Below are 21,793 nucleotides of genomic sequence, written 5' to 3' on the forward strand. Positions count from 1 at the left end.
CAAATCAGTCTGAAAGTATTGTAACCACTCTGAATCACACATGGTTTGGTTGCAGCTATTCCTTTGCAGAAAAGAGGGGAGTTCTGGGAACATTAAACGTTACTGGGTTTTTTCACTCTCAAAATCGATCTATGCTCTGTACTACACTGTACATTTACATAACACATGCACTTAAACATCGGTGTCATGGCCTAACAATGGATACCATTTGTCGAGAGGAACTGGACAGAAAGTAATCAAAACACATGCTGAAGATGGAGTGGAGGACTGAAGTGGTCAATAGGAATGGGTAATTTTTATTTTCAAATCTCCAAACAACCAATACCACTGAACGTAAAATTTTGGCTTTCCGTTTCTTCTCCTGTAGCGTTTTTGTTTCTGTATGCTCATTGTGGTTATTTTCTAGTGTAACAAATGTAGCCAAGGTTTTTCTTATTCTCATTTTATGTTTATATTCCCTGAATGATTCACTGCAGATATAATTTATTCTCTTATGCCAATGTTAGGGAGTACCATGATCATATGATACTATAACTTGGCTTAGTGACACGCGAGGTGATGTTTTGTGTACAGTTACTTGGGATGTGGCCAAGTCCCAAGAAAGTAAAAATATGATGAACTGCTAAGTAACTAGCATTCACAAATCCCTGGGTAATTTTACCTATTTTAGATAATGCGATTACTATGACACTGCAGACTTGGGACACAGATTGCAAAAATGTTCCAGTTGTGGCCCCTGCTAATAAGAGGTAACTATGAAGAACCTGCACCTGGGGCATAGTCTCATGGAAATACAAAACCACACATTGCTGATTACGCACAATCCTTGTATGCTCAGGCTGTGAAGATTTTCTGTCTGCAAGAGCCAAAGCCCCAATAAGTACAGATGTGTCCTTGTACACTATTGCTGCAGCTGTGCCAAACAGAACCTTTGAGTGCGCCAGGTTCCATGTGATTGCTGGCACCGGGTGTCTTTTTACACAAACCTGCATCTTACTTGTGATGCAAAGAGACTATGAAGCACCATGAGGCTACTTATTAATTTGATGTGAAACACTTGTATATCTGTGTGACTTGGTCTGAATAACTTTGTTGCATACAGATATACAAGTGTTACATATCCAATTTAATCCGTGCAGTCTCCTTGTCTGTCCCGGTGGCATTGCATTGCAACTAAGATGCAGTTTCAGGCTGGAAAAGATGCATGACCGTAGCAGAGTTGCACGGGCCTAGGTGACTCACTTACGCTGTATGGTGTATTAAGACTAGGTGTATGAGGATGGATCTGTAACATACTGGAACGGAAAGCCATAGTGATGTCAGATGGAGACTGTTATGAATCTAACTTTTTGTATCTAATGAAGATATAAAAATTTTAGGTGGAATTGGCTAATGTAAATGTAAATCATAAAATTCAGCTTGTCCTCTGATGCTTCAGACAGATACCATCCAGTGCTCGGAGGGTATTATTTTTTATTTTTCTGTGGTGGGTTTGTAAATATCTTCTACCACGAACTTCCTTGAGCCTAAATAACTTTACCTAAATCCACCCAAAACTGCCTATTTAGAAGTACATGTAAAATATTTAGCTGCAACACTGCTCATCCACCTACATGTTTACATCTACCAAACTATATATTTGAAAGGGCTTTAAGTTTATTTGGCAGCAGTTCTCAGCACTCCAATATTCTAAAAGAAATATAAAAAATGATTTAATATATATTTTGCTAGTGCAGTTTTTTTTTCTGTATACTATATTTCACCTTCTGTGTCTTTTTTGCAAGATAACAGCAAACACTTAATTTGCTGTGTAGTTTCGTGTCATACACACTTTCTTGGTTGAGATCAGCATTTGCAACCATCAAATGTTTTCCTAGATTGTGACCACATTTTGTAGTTCATAGACTATATTTAATGTACTAGGCACTGACTGTGGAATTTAAAGGGCAATAAAATGTGTAAAAATATATAAATAAAACTCCAGGTTTTGCTTCTCATATTATTGCTGTTCCAAATGGCGCAATCAGAACCGCCAACAACTTTTTTATGATTTCCTCTTTCACATAAAGGTGAAGAAACAATAACTATCAATGTTCATAGTTCTCTAGAAATGACAATACAGTACATATACGTTTATTGTTCAGGTAAAAGAAAGCCATTCCCTGTCATAAAGGGGTTTCACACGTTTTCTGCAGTGTTAGCTGCCAGATTACATAGCCACCAATAACCATCTGGTCTTGTGCATGAACTGAATGATTGTTGGGATGGAAGGAACTTGACCATGGTACTAGTCTGCACAGAAGTTGGTTACATTAGATAATGACATATTATGCTTGCTGTACTTCTCAAGATTACCAGTCTGACCAACCAACCAGTTTGCTGTTTGGAACGAAAATCTGGTAATGTACGGGAGCAAATGACTATCAACCAAACACTGGGGGGGGGTTGGGGCAGACTGTTCAGACAAATTGATTTAATCCGTTTTGTTTAACCAATTTATCTGAGCAACCGGTTGTGTCTGTTTTCCTGTGTTTGGAAATGGTCGATTGTCATTTGCTCCCATACATTACCAAATTTTCATTCCAACCAGCAAGTTGGTTTGTTTGACACAATTTTTTTAATTCTTTATGATCCATCGCATGTTTTCGGTGTATCCCAGTGAAAACACTGGTAAAGTAGATGAATGAGGCCCTAAGTAATTCACCCCATAAAAGTTGTTTTTTGTTTACTTTAATGTTAAATTCTTATTAGTAAATTAAATTAAAAAATTAAACCTTTTCAGTCATGCACATTTAAATGGACAAAGTCATAAAGGATTAATGTGTATGGGCAGCTTTAGTTCGAACTGGTGTATTAAGTAGGCTTGGTTTTGCAAACGTTGCAAATTTACACTAGCGTGCAAAAGTCTTTGGCCAAGGAAAATAATTGTTAATAAAAGATAAAATGTAGTGAAATAATGAAAATATTTATTCCTAATGTTTCGCATGATATTGTAGCTAAACATTTTCAAAAATGTAAAAAAAAAATTTCGTATAACATTATTTTCTGATTTCAATTTGGCTTTCATCAATATGTCCTCCTTTGGCGCGTATCACTGCTTCGCATTATGTGGGCATTCGAGACACCACCTTTTCTAGAGTATCGTTAGTTATCTTTCCAGGCCTTGTTCAGACATTCCCATAAGTTTTTAGTATTTGTTGGAGCCATTACACAAACTCTTCTGTCTAATTTATCCCAGAGTTTCTCCATGGGATTGAGATCAGGTGACTGATGCATTCATTTGTAGAACTTTCTGCTTTTCTTTACTTTTCAAATTATTGATACACAGTTTAGATGTGTGCTTAGGGTTGTTATCTTGTTGCATGATGATCCCCTTTCCAATAGTTCACTTTGTTCAGTGTGATGTAGGAAAATACTGTGGTATTGTTTGATATCCATAGTTAATGTTGTTTGATCTAGATCTCCAACTTTTCCTCCACCAAAACCACCCCAAATCATGTCATGACCACCACCATGTTTTAACTTTGACTTAACTATTTAACACACGTTCTCTGACCATTCTCCGACCATACTGACGTCTTTGGGTTCTGAAAAGTTTAAATTTGGACTTGTCCGTCCAAAATACTCTCCCTCTGAGCCAGTGTCCAATACCGGTGTTCTTTGGCCCATCGGAGGCGGTTTACTTTATATACAGAACTCAACAATTTTTTTTTATTTTATTTTTTTTTTTTTTGCAAGCTATGCGATCATTTAAACCTACATTGCGCAGATGTCTTTTAACTAGAAGCTGATACTGGAGTTTGTGTAATTGTATTGCATTTTTTGTTTTTGGACTGCACTTGCTTTGAGTTTTTAGTTCGCTTACTCATGATAATGTATTTATCTTCCCTTTTTGATGTACTCCTGGCTTGTGCAGAACATTTTTTTTTAGTCATGTTTTGTATCTGTTTCTGTGTATCGAGAGTCTGTTCACTTGGCACAGAATTATTTTTTTTCTAGCAGTTTGAGTCTAGCCTTCATTAGCGTTTGAATGTTGCCACACAATTTAAGTGAATATTTGCCTCTTTTCTTCATTTGAATGTTTAATAATGATTTTAACATTGTAAAAAAGGAAAATACTTTTTTAAAAAAACTAAGAAATAAAATATTAAATTAATATTTTCTGTTTAAAAATATTATTCTTCAGGGTACTTAGGGATCCACAGAGATACCATGGGGTGTAGGTGGTTGGAGAGGAGTGGGCACCAAACAATTAAAGCTTTAGCTCCCAGAATGCCTTGGCGCATTGAATGGTAAATTAAGTATAGTACATTTGAAGCTATGTCCTAATGTCTTGCTTCTAATCATGATAATTTTAAGGAGCAATTAAATATTATTTTCATTGAAAGCGCTATAAGTAAACATATAAGCTTTGGCCAAAGAATTTTGTACGCTAGTGTATATTCCATAACATCATATCAGTATTATCTGCACCAAGGAACACTACCGTAACATCTGTTGGGCAAGGATAAAATGCTAACACTCTGTTCTTTTAAGTTTTTCTGCAAAAACTTATGGGTAAGTACTGCTTATTAGTGAATTGCGATCTGGCCTCTCAAACGTGGATTTGGATTACAAAAAAAAACTGTTTAATACCAGTTCTCCTGGACAATCTGGTTTTGTTGGATAGTATCAAACTTTTTTTTTTGAGGGGGGAGGGATTGCAAAAATTAAATCGACACTTTTCACTGGTATCTTTTTTTACATTTTCAATGTTTACAAAGTAATTTCTCTGCTTTTGTTGGGTTTTATTGTTCTCTCAAATACATGGAGGCCATTCGTACCCTTTGTTACTTGACACGTTCCCACCACAGCTCTTCTCTACTGGTATGGGTTATAAGTGTCAGGACAGGTAACAGTGGAAGCAGAACGACATGTCCTACAGCTGGTGCAATGAACAGTTTAAACAATTAGGTTTGAATTGTCTCTTCATAGGTGTATATAGAGATATATAATTGACATAACATTTTGTATGGCCAATTATGAAAATACAGTGTGCCTTTACTAGAAACTAATGAAACAACTGAGAAAGTAGGCAGTCATGTGCTGCTATTTGGACAGGTTTCATTTTGGTTTATTCTGATTTTGTTTAACAAATTCAATTCATTTGAGCAGTAGTGTGGCTCTTCTGTGTTTCCCACTGTGACCTTCATCGCAGTCCCCTTCATCACCCCACCACAACCCAGGGTTTTGTTATGCATAGTCTCAAGTTTTCTGTGTGTGTGTGTGTATGTATGTGTGTGTATGTATATATATATATATATATATATATATATATATATATATATATATATATATATATATATATAATTTTTTTTTTTTTTTTAAACCCTGTTATCACCAAGCTTAGATCTGTGGAGAGAAATCTTCCCATCTAACCCCTGTTCTCAAATGCAGTTGGCCTGTATTGAGGGATAAGTCGTCTTCCCACCTACATTGTGCAATGTTTTATAGAACTACCTCATTCTTGCTAATGTGTGTGAATGAGTTGCCTTTTTTTTTTTATGGTTACTAGAATCATTTTAAATATTGCAAACAGAAGTATGCAAGCAAGAAATTGCTGGTTCCATTACATAATTTCTTTAAATAAAATAAGTTTAAAGTTACCTTTATTAAACCATTAATGCTAGGAAGTGAAGGAACTCTTAATTTGTGAGACACTTTATCCAAATGTTATTACTTGGTAACTTGCAGTTGTTGGAGCTCTGTGTTTTACCATAAGCATTAAAGCAATATAGGAGCTCACAGAATCCAGAACAATCAGGATCTTATTGGCAAATATGAAGAATACCTGCCCTATCACCATCCTGTCTCCAACTGTGCAACCCCTCTCCTCCTCCTCCTCATGGAGCTTTTGCCCCACTATACTGCAGACTTCATGTTTGTAATTTCAATAAAGCACACTACAGGGAGCCTTTCCTGAATGTGGGACCGTGGATACTGGACAATGGTACAGTAAGGTACAGATATAGGTTACACCTAGTGTCACATATGGATTCCTATTGAAGCACAGGATGTCGCACTGAAAATTTTAAGATTTATTTTTTGTATTTTTTATTGTAATATGGTGCCACATGTGTACTGTAGTGCTGTTCATAGGGGATAGAGCATACAACAATATGACGTATGTACAAGGTGACAACATAATATAAATACGGACAAGTTCCCAAATTAACATACATAATTACATAGCAAAATCAAAAGGCAAGGCAATCCCTGGTGAGAGCTTACAGTCTTATACAGGTTTGGTTCAACCAATAAAGAGCAAAAAAAATACAGTACACTGCTTTAGTAAGACATTTTGCTTTTTAATTTACCTTTTGCAAACAATATTAAACGTAATTATTTGGAAATTAATAGGAAATGTTTTCCCAGTTTAATAATATGCTATATTTGAAAGATTTTTCTGCCCTGTTCTGTGGCAACTTATGAAATAAGTTAATATACATTTAAATGACATGATCTAACCATTGATAAGATGGCTGCACACTGTAGATCCCGCTACACACACAAGTAGTTTGCTAGATGGGGTGAGAGTGCACCATTTAGCATGCTGGGGCTTTTCAGCACAGTCTGAAAATATAATACGGCATGGTAACTTCTTAACAAGCATCAGTTAATGGATTAATTGCTTTTTATGAAGTGCCAGTGAATACACAACTGCTCTACGCTGTGTAGTTACTATTGGATAGTCAAATCAATACTAGTGTGTCTCAATTGTTTTACAACACTGTCACAAAACAGCAATGTTAGGATTGTTTGGGGTAAGTGTTTTCAATGTTCTAATTTATGATAAAATGTCAAAATACCACACTTCTGTTTATGGATGATGCAAATCTTCCCAGACATGTTTCAGTTGGATAAAAGTCACCAATGTAGGATGAATGTCCTAAGAATCCAGTTGACGTCACGAATGTGTGAAATAACGCAGCTTTAAATGCTCAAAAATGTTTCTGCCTGTTTGTATTTTGTTTTCATAAAGTTAAAGTGGAAAAGTAAAGCTAAGGCCACGCATAGTGGTCAAGCGGATCCCGTTTGGCTGCAAGGAGACTGTACATGGGCCCCTGACATGATCTAACCATCGATAAGATGGCTGCACACGGCACATCGCGCTACACACACAAAAGTAGTTTGCTAGATGGGGTGAGAGCGCACCATGTAGCATGACTGGGGCCTTTCAGCGCAGACTGAAAATATAATACGGCATGCTATCTTCTTAACCAGCATCAGTTAATGGATTCATTGCTTTTTATGAAGCACCAGAGAATACACAACTGCTCTACGCTGTGTGGTCAAGCGGGTCCTGCTTGGCCGCAAGGAGACTGCACATGCAGGCGCCCACACGTGCGGCAGTCCCACTGCTACCAGATCCGATGGCAGGACAACATACATAGCTGTGCTGCACTGTGTTCTATGAACTCCCATGTGTCACTGGCTGGATCCTGTTCTGCGGAATCCCGCAGAACAGGATCCATATGCACACACAACCCTCCTCCTGGCTAAGTGCCGCTTGGCCGCTGTGTGTGGCCCCAGCCTAAGGAGATCTAGCAGAACTACAGGAGTTTAGGTTAATTCAGAGGTGCAAAGGCTGCATTATAGGACCAATGCTAAATAAACTATTGATTCGTTTTATTCAGTGACGCAAGCTCGGAAGCAGTGCTGACCTGGATTTGTGCAGTTCTACGATAAATGGGAGTTGCTAAATATTCCGAAAATATCAGTAACAAAGAAAAGAAAATTCTAGTGTACACTGCATAAACTAAACACTGCTAATCAAAATAAATAAAATTCTGCAATCCAACATGAAGTAAAAGTTAGGTGCTTAGCATAATTTTGGTCAAAAATATGGGCCCACCAACCACGACCAGGTGATCTCATCTAGCGAGTCCTAAGATTCAAGTCCAGAGCATGGGATTCCACAGGACAGCACTGATCAACCACCTCAAGGCATCAAACTACTGACATATAGTAGAATAGTATAGTAAGAAGCTCCTTCTACCCATATGTTGGGTTACTTTGCATCATAACATTCATGTATTTATAGTGTTGTGCATCTATTGAGTGGAATAGGCGTTCTAATTACAATTGGTTTAAAAACAAAAAATGTATTGGGTAATATAATTCAGTGGTTCCCAACCTCAGTCCTCAAGTACCACCAATAGTTCATGGTTTCCAGGTCACTGAGCAGTTGAACAGGTGTATTCATTACTCACTGACACATTTTAAAAGACCCACAGGTGGAACAAATTATTTCACTTGCAATCCTGTGAGGAGACCTGGAAAACATGAACTGTTGGGGGTACTTGAGGACCGAGGTTGAGAATCACTGATATAATTCACTTTTCTTTAGAAATTCATCTTTGTGTAACATAACAATATCATCAGACTAGAAACTGATGGCTAACGTTTGTTTCTATCAAAGAAAAAAGTGGAAGCAGTTAGTATGGCTTCTAAATGCTAAATAAAAAAAAATACAATTAAAGTTAACTATGTAGGGAAGCATTAAATTTAGAATTTTGTATATTTCTTTATTGATGTATTGTACAGGTTTGAGTATCCCTTATCCAAAATACTTGGGACCAGAGGTATTTTGGATATGGGATTTCTCCGTATTTTGGAATAATTGCATACCATAATGAGATATCATGGTGATGGGACGCAAGTCTATGCACAGGATACATTTATGTTTCATATACACCTTATACACAACCTGAAGGTAATGTTAGCCAATATTTTTTGTAACTTTCTGCATCAAACAATATGTGTACATTCACACAATTCATTTATGTTTCCTATACATCTTATACACACAGCCTGAAGGTCATTTAATACAATATTTTTAATAACTGTATTAAAGTTTGTGTACATTGAGCCGTCAGAAAACAAAGGTTTCACTATCTCACTCGAAAAATTCCGTATTTCGGAATATTTGGATATGGGATACTCAACCTGTATTTTATTTTTTTACATGCGATTAACTCTGACTTCGCCATTACAGTCCAGGTTTTAAATGATTTTCAAGCTTGAGTCCAGATGGTTAAATCAAATTGACTGAGGTACTAATTAAGTCAGCTGTATATCTTTAAACCCTGGTCTGGATTGGCTGAGTTTGAGAAGCTCCCGATTAACCAACAGGTCGTTCAGTGTGAGATCCTGTCTCCTTATTTCTTTACATTTGCTGCAGCAAAGGTTCTAACTGAAATGCGGTAACAAAAAGAACATTATTACAGAAGACATATATTAAATTGCTTTTCTGATTTAAAAAAAAATTATAACTCTCAACTGGGTTTTCTTTTGTTAATTTAATAAGTCAAACGTATACTACAGACCTTTGCATTCAGGAATACAATGCAACAAATAATTTCATTGTGTGAAGCGACTTTCGTGTATACAGAATCTTGATAATTGAGGGGGGGGGGTGCAACCTATGGTTTGACCACTCATTATGGGTCCCAAATCTTTGTTTTTGGTCCCCAATATAACAATATGCAGTATTTTTAATGCAAACTGTCTGTTTTGAGGTCTCATAAGACACCCTCTGATAATTGGGGACCCATCTAGTAAAAGGTTCACGCGGCACTGTTCTAGAGTGTGATCTCTCTGGAGGATCCTGCATTCCACACAGGTACTGTGTTATTTGTATGGTTGACCAAAGATTCCACTCTGAGTACCAGGCACTAGATTAAAAGATTAGCAATAGAGAATAGCCCAGGAGTCATATTACAGTTACATATACACATAAGCTAAAATAAAAGACATTTGAATAAGTTACAGAGCTCATTTTACTTACTTATGCTCTTTCTGGTGCATTTAAATGGAAGCATGACTATTGAAATGTGTTGCTGCATCCACTGAAAATGGTCCACTCTGGTTGCGTCAAGGTGCATGTGTACTCCACTCCCAAGCGATACCAACACAGATGTTCATAGAGGCGGACACATGTATATAGGTGCACTGATATGTACAGTTTAACGCATCCCTTTTAATTCACCTGTTCTATTCCTCATTGAAATAAGATTAGGGAGAGCCACTTTTTGTGTCTTTATTTAATGTGTGGGTACATGCAGGAAAGTCATCTTCTGTCTAATGCATAAGTCTTTTTGTGTAGTGGCAATGTCTGTGCACACCTGTCCAGCAAAAAAAAAAAAAAAAAAAACTTTTAGCAATTATTCTTGTTTCAATAATGTTTAGTATTTGCACTGCTCTGCTACATTAGATGTCTTTGTACGCTTACCTTTGAAAAGTACACCCTCACTGTCCCTAACGCGTACCATTCAATCCTAGTCACTGTTGCAGCTATGTCACTAACTTGCTTTGCAAACCTATTCACTTAGGCAGAAATCGGGGCCATGCCAAAGCTGATTTTTGCACTGTGCATTTACCCTTTTGTGCTTATAAATTACAGCTTGTTTCCCAGATATGCAATACATTACTGCACAGGTTCTCAAACTCTGTCCTCAGGACCCCACACGGTGCATGTTTTGCAGGTCACCTCACAGAATCACAAGTAACATAATTAGCTCCACCTGTGGACCTTTTAAAATGTGTCAGTGAGTAATTAATACACCTGTGCACTTACTGGGTTACCTGCAAAACATGCACTGTGTGGGGTCCTGAGGACCGAGTTTGAGAACCACTGCATTGCTTATGACTTGCCTATGTATATCTCATCAGATTTATACCGAACATAGGGTCTAATTCAGTAAGGATTGCAAATTCTGTTAATAAGCAGAATTTGCAATCCTTTGAATCGCATGCTGGGGACCACCCAGCGTGCTGACCGCCGCCTTCCCCCGTTCAACAAGCAGAAATTGCGAACACATTGCAATTTCTGCTTGTTAGCAAAAACTAAGGATAGCTCCTGCCGGCGCAGCTTAGCTGCGCTCGCAGGCGTACCGCTACCATGTTCTCGATCGTGGCGGCTGCGTGTGATGTCACGCAGCCACCATGATCACGCCCCCGTTAGTCCGCCCCCACAACGCTCTGTCTCCTCCATGGAAACGGAGCATTACCCGTCCCGCAACCGCCTGTGCCTAATTGACAGGCAGAGGTGATCACATTTTCTGCGGCCCGCATTTTTTTCTCATTATTTGCGGTCGGATCGCACACTGTGATCCAACCTGAATTAGACCCATAGATGGTTATTCAGAGTTGTTAGCAAACCCAAAAAGTTAGCTATTGGGCAAAACCACGGCCCTCATTCCGAGTTGATCGCTCACTAGCTGCTTTTAGCAGCAGTGCAAACGCTAAGCCGCTGCCCACTGGGAGTGTATCTTAGCTTTGCAGAACTGTGAACGAAAGGATCACAGCATTGCTACAGAAAAAAATTGTGCCGTTTCTGAGCAGCTCCAGACCTACTCCTACCTTGCGATCACTTCAGTCAGTTTAGTTCCTGATTTGATGTCACAAACACGCCCTGCGTTCGGCCAGCCACTCCCCCGTTTCTCCAGCCACTCCTGCGTTTCTATCTGGCACGCCTGCGTAATTTCACACTCCACGAAAATGGCCAGTTACCACCCAGAAACACCCACTTCTTGTCAATCACTAAACGATCAGCAGTGCGACTGAAAAGCGTTGCTAGAGCTTGTGTAAAACTACATCAGCTTTTGTGAAAGTATGACGCGCGTGCGCAGTGCGCCCCATACGCATGTGCAGAATTGCCGTTTTTTTAGCCTGATAGCTGTGCTGCGAACAACGGCAGCTAGCGATCAACTCGGAATGACCCCCCCATGTGCATTGCAGGTGTGGCAGATATAACATGTACAGAGAGAGTTAGATTTGGGTGGGGTGTGTTCAAACTGTAATCTAAAAATAAAGCAGGCATTATTTACCATGCACAGAAACAATATAACCCATCCAAATCTAAACCTAGAAAATTAATGTTTGTTTATGGCTGATAATCATGGCTCAGATTTTACTGTTACTCCTAGAAATACACTCACATCCATGTTACATAAATATAATTATTGCACTATTTCTTTTTAGGAATTTCATTTATTTGTAGGTTACTCAGTTAATACAATGGTTCATGGAAATCTATTTTTGGTTACTATACACTGAAAAAAGAGAAAGAAAGAAGACTACTTCTTTGGCGCACTCTTGAAAATAGAAAAAAGTGTGTTTTTATTAGTGATGAGCGGGTTCGGTTTTACTCGGTTCTCAAAATGGCATCTTATTGGCTCACGGATGTCACGTGTTTTGGATAGCCAATAAGATGCCGTTTTGAGAACCGAGTAAAACCGAACCCGCTCATCACTAGTTTTTATAGGATTAAAATGTAACATTTAGTAATTGGTATTAAAATCTAATCTCCAAACATACATACATGGTAACAACCACAATGAAACCGAAAGTGAATAAGCCCGAACGTGCGGGCGAAATGTGTATTCCACGCTCCACGAGGCGACACTGGACGAGAGTACCGTGGAACACGGGGGGCACTAGATGTAGCAGCATCTGACCTCTTTCACTCTGTCTCAGACGGCCGCCTCTCCCCCTCTGACCGGCAGAATACTCCTTTGAATGAATGATGCTGAAACCACCAGATACGATTAAGGGCATACAGGAGCGGTAAATATAGGCTGGCTCCATCCTTTATCTCCTGTGCAGGCACATAGGGATTAATGTTCTTTATTATTGCTGCTTATTGATACGTTGTATCCACAGACCTATGCTGAGAGCCATATGGCACTAGCCAACAATTTATATGTTCCAGTTTTCTGTATTACTTATATTTGATATCTCATTGAGTAAACTAATGTGATTTCATACAAGAGCAAATTGAAAATTGCAGCTCAGTTGGGTGGTCTTCAGTTTGCTGACTGTCAGGATCCCGGCGCACAGTATACCCTGGAGGGAGAATACCGCCACCGTGCCCGCAGTGTGGCGAGCCCGCAAGGGGCTCATTTGCGCTCTCCCAGCTGTCGGTATGCCGGCCGCCTGGAGACTGGCCTCCAGCATACCCAACTACACCCACTCAGTTGGGAGTTGCAATGAATACAGACAGCCTGTCCTAGACAGTCCCAGTAGTCAGACACATTTTTGTCAATTTCTCAGCTAAATTAAAGTAAGTGTATCCCTTTAGAGCAGGCATGTCAAACTCATGGCCCTCCAGCTGTTGTGAAACTACATGTGCCAGCATACCTTCCACTGATCAGCTAGTAAAGCATGCTGGGACTTGTAGTTTCACAACAGCTGGATGTCCATGAGTTTGACATGCCTGCTTTAGAGGAACAAACTGCATTTGCGGTGATTTGTTAATCTTTCAGCTACATTAGTGTATCCTTTCTCAGCAACAAACAGGATAATTGCGGTGATTTTGTTGCCTGTGATATACTTGCGATGTTTAAATTCTACAGGGAGTCCTACTGGTCCACTATACAGTTTGAATTTTGGATTATTATTTTCATCACATTTAGAGGATGAGCGTATTGGTCTGATATATTGTAGGACCAAAAAATAATTTTGTGTAACCATTGTAATATTGCTGAATGTTCTTTGGTATTTAGCCACAGTTTTTGTCAATTTTTCAGTCCTACTAGAGAAAGTGTGTCTCTGAAATAAAAAGACCTATATGACTACAGGTGGGTACACACTGATAGATATATCTGCCGATCAATTGATCTGCAGATATATCTATGGACGGATCGGGCAGTGTGCTGTGCATACACACTGCCCGATCCGTCGGGGACTGATGTCATGGACTGGGCGGGCGTGTACACACGGCCACCCAGTTTAGCTGTCAATCACCGCCGGTCACCGCAGCAGCATGTGTCGCCCGTACACACACAGCGATGCGCCAATATATCTGTAGATATATTGGCTGTCTGCTGTGCTGCGGGGCCGACGCGATATGTCTTTGAACGACTGAATTCACAGACATATCGCCTGTACACACTGGCTGACGGACCCGCCATATATCGGCCAGTGTGTACCCACCTTAAGAGGTATAGGCTGCGTAAATTACTAATTAAGCTCTCTGGAAGTCTGTGGAGGAACAAACTGTTCTAGTGTTGATTTGTTGCTTGCTACAATTTTGTTTTGACCAATTTATCAGGGAGTCCTACTGGCTCTATAGATAGTGGGTTGTAGCTTGGATTACTTTATTTGCCTTCTCACACTCAGAGGAACGCAGTTCATCAGTCTGGAATTTTGAAGGACCCAAATCATTCTGTGTGAAATTATTTACATCATGCTGAATGCTCATTGTATCATTACTTAGTGAGTGACATTAGGACGTATAAACTATCACTCTGAACGGGTATATCCAGTTAATATACCAGTTCCTTGGTAATTCCCTGTATATCAGGACTCGCCTCCAGTAACTCCTAGATTAATTTTTCCCACTTTATTTTTCAGGACTCTCATTGGTGATTCAGTGGACCATTTTTCCTCTCCCCACAGCAGTTCTCCAACTGGTGGGCGTGTGTCCACTGTCTAACGCCAAAAGCAGATCCGCTCCTTATTCTCTTCTAAATATTTTTTTTCGTGAACTCTTATCAATGATTCAGGTTAGGTATTTAGGCAGTAATGCTGACCTATTGGCCTACTAACACACTCTACAGTATATGCCCAACCCCATTTGACCTTGGAAGCTACACACTAGTGGGCCGAGCTAGTACCTGGTGGGGGACCCCCAGGGAATACCCGGTTACAGTAGGTTTAGTACCAGAATTCCAGTCTAACATTGACAGCAGAATTACTTTTAGTCTTTTCCTCCCTCTTTTCTTTGCTTGTAATATCAACCACTGTTCATTTGGATGCGTATGTTATCACAATCTCAACCAATATATGCGATGCATATTTGTTAATTGTATTCTGAAACAATTTATTTGTGCTGAGGTCAGTTCTATATGCAGACCTCTTATTTGATAAAAAAAAAATCTCTTGCGATATATTCTAATTCAGGATATTAAGACCTGTGTTACAGTAAATAACATTTTGTGTACTGCCTACCGCCCTTGCGGTTGTTTTTACAATGTATTTATACATATTTGGAGATTATATTTTAATATATATTACTGAAGGTTATGTTTTAATCCTATAAGATATATACTTTTTTTTATTTTGAAGAGTGCGCCAAAAAAGAAGTCTTCATTCTTTCTCTTTTTTCAGTGTATAGTAAGCAATTACTGACTTTATGGTTCTTCCACCAACAGTATAAATTGTAGGCCTTGTGCCCTGTTACCAGACAATTCTTGGTCTATATTATGATTGGTTCTTTACAGTTCTTGGTTCTTGACCAGTGCGGAATTAAACCTGTTCTCTTGTAAATCTATTTTTGGATATGACACCTGTAAAATAGAAACCGTGGATTAGTTTGTGTAAAGCAGGCACGGCTTTATCTTAAGTATTGTGTGTGACGTCTGTGCTGCATGGCATAATTAATATAGATTTGGTTTCCCCAAAATGCTCACTTTTGTATGTGTGCTTGGCTGATGGGCATGGCTGTGCTATAGACGATGTTATTTTTATGTGGTAAGAAGCTTCACTGGATACCGCACCTACACTAGACAAGCCGGGTGACCGTTCCTTCAAATCATTCAATTGAGAGAGACACAGGTTTTTTTTGTTTTTAAAGTTCTTCAACTTTCCACATGTTTTTTGGTAACTTTTTTCCCCTCTCTAGTGAGACAATGATCGATGTGACCTATTTTACAAGCTTTGTACCATGATCTGCTTATAGTTGTAGCTTATGGTTTTTCATACGGAACAATTCTGATTAGTTTTTACTGTTTGCCCATTTGTAAAGCAAATCAGCTTGTCTAGTCTAAAGATTTTTTTTGCCCCTCAAGCAGCCTTTGGGGCAATATGTGGTAATGTACAAACGGTTCCAATTTTTAGTTTTCTTCTTTGTGAAAACTGAAAAGAAAATTGAGTGGACATGAATTTTTCATTGCGCTAAATTCAGAAAGAGAGAAAAGACGCTGCTTTTTTTTTTTTTTTTTTTTTTTAAGTGCATTCAACTTCTTTTTATTATGATTGTAAACCATATTCAAACAATTTAAAAAAAAAAAAAAATAGAAGTTGACAGCAGATTAGAACCACTTGGCCCATCTAGTCTGCCCATGATATAGGCATCCCTCAAAAAGCAATGTGAAAAAGGGTATTCATAAATAATCCCAATATCTAGCTTTATTTGGCAACCCTGACATATTTCTGTATTATTTATGCTGTCTTCCTTGTAATAGGATAGACATTTTTTTTTTTTTTTTGTGATTTTAAAAACAAAAGTATGAGAAATTGTGAAAAGCTATATGGAAATCTGTGATTTAAGAAGGCTAAAAGTGTTCATTTATATACTCTTAATATATTATCTGGATTAAACATATTTAAACAGATTAATCACAATGGAATATTAGTCCAGTCCATATATTAAAGGAGGATATACATGAACACATCTAGTCTTTTAAATCACCAATTTTACAATATTCTTACTTTTTTTTTATTGCTTTTAATAGTTTTGCTAATAAAGACAAAGTAACAAACACTCAACCCATTATGAGGAGGTGTACATAAATGATGATAAATACAGGAATATTTTTAAATCAAGATTATCAAGTGAAACTAGATATTTTGTTTGATTTTACATTGCTTTTTTTGGAAATGTACCTATATTTTTAAACTGTTTGAATAACATTTACTATTTTAATGAAGAGGGTTTGATTGCACCTAGCTACAATATTAGTACCATATCCTATTTTTAAAAAATAGGGGGTCAATGCGCACTAACTCCTAATTTAGTAGGCTGTAACCTCACAGAATTAGTTGTGTGTTTATATATTTGTAGCGTGGAAGATTCCCACAATCTACTGCAATTTTAGGTATGTCCAGATTTTATAGAGAAAAAATAAAAATGTGAATTTTAGATTTAGATTGTCAAGAAATCTTAGAACATTTTTTAATGTGTTTTCTTCTAAATACTTTTAATAATTTTTTTTTTTTTTAATACTATGCTTACTATATTTGGTGGCTTTCCACCTTTTTAGAGCTACAGACTGCCCTGAATTGGGAAACTTTAATTCTAGCCACACATTGTGTATAATTATGAATATTCATGGTTAGTGGTTTTTATGACACATGTATAGTGTATGTATATGCATGTTTCATAATTATGTTGCGAGTTTTATTTTTAGATTTTCTTATTAACAGACTTGAACTATTGGACACATTCATGAGCCAGCTAGTGAGCTTTTAAATAATAAATCGCAAAGGATTTGTCCCCTTTTTTTTTTTTTTTTTTTTTAAGATTATTTCTTAAGGTGCTAATAACGAAAAGTGTTTTTTTTAATGTAAATTAAGAATATATAGTATGAAAAATACATTAAATACATACAAAAATGCACACAAAAAGTTGTAGAGCAACAGCAGGGAGTATGCAATGCACTAGAATGTTTTAAATAAAATGTGAACATAAAAGGTACATGTATATTTTTATTATGACATATGTATATTAAAAAAAAACACCAAAAATAAAAAGCATAAATCCTGGACTCTTAACAGCTCTTATTTTGTGGCAAGCAAAATAAATTCAAAGTGTAGTCATTAATTGGTTGGTTTTTAGTAGAAATGTGCGGATTTGGATTTATTGTTTTTGACAAATTAGCGCAAGTTCAGAATTCTCATTGGCTATCCAAAACATGCGAGTTGATAGTCAATAAGATGCCGTTTTTGAGATCCAAGTAAATCCGAACCCGCACATCTCTAGTTTTTAGCAGGTTCTATCGATTTTATCTTTTGGGCAAATAAAATGATTGTCCACATTAATCAGTGGTTGATGATGTTAGAATTATACCTGCTTTTCAGAAAGTCCAAAGATTGATGTTTGGAAAATACTGTATTTATCCATTTAACTTTTTATAGCAATCAGAATAAGAAATTAGCAGCACTAATTGGGAGTGAAGGTACTGTCATCAGCCACAAGAACAATCCCTTTAATGTCATCAGACTGTAAATATTTGTCTGTTCAAGTGAGTTCCATGAAAACCTGGCACAATTCAGTAATGCTTCTTTGTAGTTGGTCATCTGTTGCACTGTACTGTTTCCAGGGGTTCACTACGATATGCCGGCGGCCGGGCTCCCGGCGACCAGCATACCGGCGCCGGGAGCCCGACCGCCGGCTTACCGACAGTGTGGCGAGCGCAAATGAGCCCCTTGCGGGCTCGCTACACGCGCCACACTTTTATTCTCCCTCCAGGGGGGTCGTGGACCCCCACGAGGGAGAATAAGTGTCGGTATGCCGGCTGTCGGGCTCCCAGCGCCGTTATACTGAGCGCTGGGAGCCCGACCGCCGGCATACTGAACACCACCCGTTTCCAGCAGTCCTTAGCAATAACTGAAATCACCCTTCCTGGTCTTCTGTAAATATAAGTCTTGCAAAAGCTCTTAAATCTTCTATAGAGGGAAGCAGATAAGAATTAAAAATCTTCGCTTCAGAGGTGTTTAAATCTAATGAAGTGGTTAAACGCGCAAAAGTTAATTGGTTGGAAAGTAAAGATTTGGGATTTATTTTAATTTTTTTTTGAGTATTTAAGATCTTTTGTTTTACTTAAGAAATATTTACAGCTCTAGAACTGCAGAAAATAGTCTTAATACCACACATTTGCGACTGCAGTATACATTTAGAAGTGACGTCCTGCTTTCTAATATGCTTTGATAAAACTTCCACAGTGAAAAGTGCATCATCTGTGCTCTGTGTCCCCCTTGTTACATGGCCCGTTTCTACAATTAGCTGACGGCCAGCAGGTAGGCCATTAGGTGTGGCCACAGATTGAAAGATTGTTAATTGTACTCAAGTCTGCGGAGTAGATTTACTAAAGTTTCTAAAAATGAAAAGTGGGGTTGCCATAGTAACCAATCAGCTTCCAGCTATCCTTTCTCAATGGCTTTCTATAAAATAGAATCTGGTTACGATGGGAATTTTTTGTACAGGCCTCACCAACTTGTGGCTATCCAGCTGTTGTGAAACTACAGATTCCAACATGTTCTACCACCGTTTGTGCTCCCTAATAGCAAAACTGTACCAAGGCATGCTGGGACTTGTAGTTGCACATATGCTGGGGAGCCACAGCTTGGTCAGGCTTGCTTTAGTAAATCTACCCCAGTGTCATTTACTTTGCATATCACTTGATCTGACTAGGAAGATGAAGTCAGATCATTTTTCAAACACAATGGGGGTAAATTTACTAAGGTGGGAGGTTTTTTTATTTTTTAGAACTGATGTTGCCCATAGCAACCAAGCAGATTCTAGTTAACATTTATCTAGCTGCTTCTAGAAGATAATCGATCAAATCTGATTGGTTGCTATGGGCAACATCACCAGTTCTAAAAAAAAAAAAAAAACAACTCCCACCTTAGTAAATTTACTCCAATGTATGCATTCCTTTCCACTATTACCACTATGTGAACTGGCTCACTATAGAATTTCTGGGGACTGATCAAAAATACTCAGTGGATATAAAGCGATCATCTCGTTATATGTGTATACAATGCAGGTTAAAATATATAAATAACTATATTAAATACGTGCTTAATAAATGTGCCAAGCAGTTTCCTACTAAGCATAATTCTACAATAAGGTCATTAGTAGATGTATTCTTTATCCTGAAGGTTACATAATACCATATATTCAATTCCTCATTTAAAAAAAAACAAAAACATATATATATATATATATATATATATATATATATATATATATATATATATATATCATCACCTCTTTAATAAATGGCTTGGTATGACCTTAATCCTCCAGTGTAGACAATATATCTGCAGTGATGGCGCTCATAGCAATGAATGTTTTGATGGGTAAAGGTGCGTATACACTTGTATGATGCGCAACAATGCAATGTCATCAGCAACTGGGCTCGGCAGTGACGAGCAATGGCTGGGGGGGGGGGGGGGGCATGCTGCTTTCGATGGAGGATGCATACTGGACAATATCATGAACGTTGTGCCGATTATCGTCCTAGTGTTACCCAGAATTAATTTGATGAGTTGTCTGATCTTATGCAGCACATCGGATGGGACAATATAACATACGATGTGGTACAGCAACATAACCCCTGTAACATTACTGTATATCGTGTCGTCATATGGTGGATCGTGTAGTGTATACGTGGACATGATAATGTTACATTGTATAAGACCACTGCTATATCATCATTGTTCAGGCGTGTACCTAGATACAGTCACTCTTAACTTTACACACTTTGGGGGGAATTCAAATGTTTGGAAAGTTGGTTGGGTGTCTGTTTTTTTTCCTGTCTATTAGATATGAGACACCCAACTTTTAAAAAAATTTAAATTCCCCCTTTGCATTCATATTTTTGTTTTGCTGATAGTAAAAGGGGTGTCTTAAACTTAGCTAAAGGGATGCCTTAGTGAGTTAAATAAATTCACTTCTATTTGGAGACCAGATTTAGGGGTCGTCTTCAGTATGCCGACTGTCGGGACCCTGGCACACAGTATACCGGCGCCGGAATCCCGACAGCCGGTATACCGACACTTTTTCTCCCTCGTGGGGGTCCACGACCCCCCTGGAGGGAGAATAAAATAGCGTATCGCGCCACCGTGCCCGCAGCGTGGCGAGCGCAGCGAGCCCGCAAGGGGCTCATTTGCGCTCGCCACGCTGTCGGTATGCCGGCGGTCGGGCGCCGGTATGCTGGTCGCCGGGAGCCTGGCCGCCGGCATACCATACTACACCACAGATTTAGAGTGACTGCATCTCCTTAAACCAGTTTAGAGGGCTTTTGTGTTCCCAGAAATATTCAGGAGGAGGTTGAGCATTTTTGAAAAATGAGCGGCAGTTATGTCACAAGTCTCTCGTAACTTCTGCTGCCAGATATTTACACTCTGGAACTGAAAGTGATTTATAGTTTTGCAAATTCATTCAAATTACACTACTTACACTCTTAAGTATTAGCGGTGCTAAGTCCTCATGCTGATTGCACTAAAAGCTGAAAGGATAAACACTGGATTAAATAAGAGATTGCAGATGCCAGGTTTTATTTACTGTTTTTTGGATTTGATTTATTTTTTAAATGTGATTTTAAAAAAAATGTTCATTCAGCTTTTACATTTCAAAGACCTGTTTTAGTTTGTATGACATTAGAGCACTGTTTAGTGAGAGAAACGCACATGCTTTTAATGTATATGTGATAGGTCTCTCATATATATATATATATATATATATACCATCAAATTATATAATTCTCTTTCTTCAAGTAAAGTGATTTGGGAGAGGAGTGTGCTAATCTTTGGCAAAATACTACACAAACCACACAATCAGACATTACAAATAGGTGAAATCCCAAATCTATCAAAACACAAAATGATATCTGTAGTAACTAGAACAGCTGTACTAATATATTCTTAAAATATGTATTAAAAACTGGCACAGATACAAATGTAGTAGAACATAGGGATGTATTAAGCCTGGAGAAGTGATAAAGCAGTGGTAAGTGGAAGGTGATAACGCACCAGCCAATCAGCTCCTATTAATTTACATATTGGAGCTGATTGGCTGGTGTTATTACCTTGCACTTGTCACTGCTTCATCACTTCTCCGGGCTTAATCCATCTGCCCCATAGCATCTAGGGCAGGCATTCCCAGCCTATGTCCTCATGGCTCACTAACAGTCCCAGCTTTAGTTATATCCATGCTTGAGCACAGATGACTTGAGTAGTACCTCAGTTGTTTTGATTTAACCATCTCTGCTGAAGTCTGAATATCACTAACACCTGTAGTGTT

At 38.3% G+C, this 21,793-nt stretch overlaps 1 protein-coding gene and 1 long non-coding RNA gene across 2 annotated transcripts in view; one reads left to right on the forward strand and one right to left on the reverse strand.

The window, feature by feature from the left end:
• Window positions 1–21,793, forward strand: part of SCAF4 (SR-related CTD associated factor 4) — a 273,314-nt gene that overhangs the window by 218,864 nt on the left and 32,657 nt on the right. The gene's annotated exons all lie outside the window — the stretch shown is intronic.
• On the reverse strand, window positions 9,329–21,000 carry LOC135050182 (uncharacterized). The gene is made up of 3 exons (XR_010241565.1): window positions 20,951–21,000; window positions 15,227–15,332; window positions 9,329–10,166 (listed from the first exon to the last, which is right to left on the reverse strand). It is a non-coding gene; the product is annotated as an uncharacterized LOC135050182 (long non-coding RNA).

The sequence above is a fragment of the Pseudophryne corroboree genome, chromosome 2 (assembly GCF_028390025.1).
Source record: "Pseudophryne corroboree isolate aPseCor3 chromosome 2, aPseCor3.hap2, whole genome shotgun sequence".
In the NCBI taxonomy this organism is placed as follows: domain Eukaryota; kingdom Metazoa; phylum Chordata; class Amphibia; order Anura; family Myobatrachidae; genus Pseudophryne; species Pseudophryne corroboree.